Genomic DNA, 3,002 nt, shown 5'->3' on the forward strand with positions numbered 1-3,002 from the left:
TAAGAGCTTTCGGGCTCGATCATTAGCATTTGGTATGTTATGTGCTATATATAGGTAAACCCATGATATTTAGCTGAGATTAAAAGTATGTAACCAATCTTTAACTTAAATACTTATTAGAAAATCTCCGACTATATAATATAGGGGGGTTTGACCGTACAGTTGATCTGGGGTCTTTTGAGACTATCTTAACCTTTGGAAAACACTAAAATGGCCCTAGGACTTTTCTTAAAGGATGTGTTTACACTTTTGAGTGCTGGGAACCAGAGTTCTGATCTTTAAAGTTCGGAGTTGGGTTCGATTAACAAGTTAAGCCTAGTATTCTATCGGTATGTTTTCAAGCGCAACGAATTGCTCCGGACGAAATTGCGGAGACTTAATTGTGCTTTGGACCGTGTGTCAGTGGACATTTGTTTGGTCATGTTGAAATATAACTAAGTTACCTTCATAACTGGTGATGTGATATTTGCATAATTATTATCATAAAAAGTATTCTTATTTTCTTGACTGGTGATGTACATTGATAATTAGCTTCATAAATGCCAAGACCTATTCGCCTCCACTTGGCGCGAGAAGAGCAATTTGCTGCCTCCAGTTTCATCGAGGTGTGTGAACTGTCATTTCAGTCACACCGGTTGGGAAACGACGACAAAAATACATCTATACCCATTGTTTTCTTGGTCCACAAATACTTGTACCGTGTTAATTGAATAAAGTAAGGGTTTAATGACGACGGTTGGGCATATGGATTCATGCTACGTTGTTGGCTTGCTAGGGTTGTTGAACCCTAGTACCTTTTCACAGACATAATAATTTAAATATCAAATTTAAGGGGGGAAAATAAGTGTAGGGTTTTTCCCATATTGTTTATAACCCAGTAGGAAATTTCCCCATTATTTTCGGATTTCTCCTGCATTTGTAACAATTTTTGTAACCGAAAAAAAAAATAAAATCCGGAAATCCCTTTTCGCTAACATGATGATTTAAATATTGAATTTAACCAAAAACTCCTTGCGAAGTATAACCAAAAACTCTTTACGAAGTATTCTTCCCCATAGATACGTAGGAATTTTCCGCATATTTTTCGGATTTTTCCTGCATTTTTTAGTGGAAATAAGAAACTAATCAAACTACTTGAAGTTGCTAGAGTTTCGCAGTTGTCAGATTTCTCAGATCAACATAATCAAGAAACTATCTAAGCACGTCTCTGATCAATGTGTATTATCGATGATACGTTTATTGATTAAATGATAAATGTTTATAGGAGATGGAACAAACACTACTACAAAAAAGCAAAAAGACGACGGTAAACCACCGTCGTGTATTCGGTTTTTCAATGGTCGTGGAATCCACCGTCATCTTTTACCTCATAAACCACGACGCTAAATCACCGTCGTTGTTAAAATATACAACGTCGTCAACAAATACAAAACGACGTCTTTGTACTGCAAAAAGAACTAAAAAGCAGCCGAGGATGAGAATAGACGACCAACTCTTAAACAAACCGTCGTAAAAAAGGAAAAATATGACACATATTAACAGAACAAGGCCGCAAGATAGACATACAACGACGAAAATTAAAATACAACGCCGTTAAATATTATTTTCACGACACTAAAAAATATGACGTCTTTAAATACATAAGAAGACGACGTTATTTATTCCTACTACGTCGCCTATATAAAAACAGCCGTCGTAAAATAAATTTTCCACTTCGATTTTTCTATAAAAGATGACGTGGAAATAGTTGTCAGTGTCATTATTTACGACGTATGTATTTATAGAGAAGACGTTGAAAAACGAAACAACGTCGGTTACAAATATATGGGAATCGTATTACAAAATTTATACGTCCTATCTTCAGAAACAAACAACGACGATAAATATTAGACGTTGTTAAATAAAACAACGTCGAAAACAAATAAAACAGACGTGTTTAGTCTGCTAAAGTTTTAAAAATTTGTCGAGGATGAGAATAGACGACCAACTCAAACAAATCACCGTCGTTAAAAAGGAAAAATATGACACATATTGAAAGAACAAGGCCGCAAGATAGACATACAACGACGAAAACTAAACACTACGCCGTTAAATACAATTTTCACGACAAGAAAAAATATGACATCTTTAAATACATGAGAAGACGACGTTATTGAAATCTACTACGTCTCTTATTTAAAAATAACCGTCGTGAAATAAATTTTCCACTTCGATTTTTCTAAAAAGATGACGTGTAAATAGTTGTCAGTGTCATTATATACGACGTATGTATTTATGTAGTTGACGTTGAAATGCTAAACAACGTCGGTGGCATTTATATAGTGGACGTTGTATTTATATGTATTCATTACTCACACGACGCACTTATTAATGTAGACGACGTTGAGCTTCTAAACAACGTCATTATTTACGACGCACGTATTAAACAACGTCGGTTCCAAATTAATGTTCAGATAATTTATCTCGTTTTTTAGACGCCGGTATTATGGGATTGGAGTCGTGTTATTTTGAATTACATGGCGGTTCTTAATCCTTCCCCGACGTGATATCCTGGATAATTGCTCCACAATAGCGGCGTGGTTCTTCATTGTTACGTTGCTTTAAGACATCGGTAAATATGCTGAATAAATGGTTAACCATAACGTCGTGTTTTATTTGAACAGACGTCGTTTTTTATGCAGAATATAATGATGTAATCTGGATCCAGTATTTTTTGCACTGATTGTTTTGTGGCCAAAAACCTGTATAATGAAAGTGAAGAAATGACATTACAATATATTACAAAATTAATGTCATACACTGCCAATTACATAAGCATCATTCAATCCATATATCTTCACACCCACCTCGAATATTTTGACTACCTAACTCACCCACCAATTCATCAAATGTGTCAACATTTGGCATCCCTCTAGTAAATGGCTCACACTCAATTATCACATCACCTAAGACTTCATCACCAATAACATCATTATATTCTCTATTAGTGACAGGACCCGCCC

This window comes from Prunus dulcis, chromosome 3 (assembly GCF_902201215.1).
Source record: "Prunus dulcis chromosome 3, ALMONDv2, whole genome shotgun sequence".
Lineage (NCBI taxonomy): Eukaryota > Viridiplantae > Streptophyta > Magnoliopsida > Rosales > Rosaceae > Prunus > Prunus dulcis.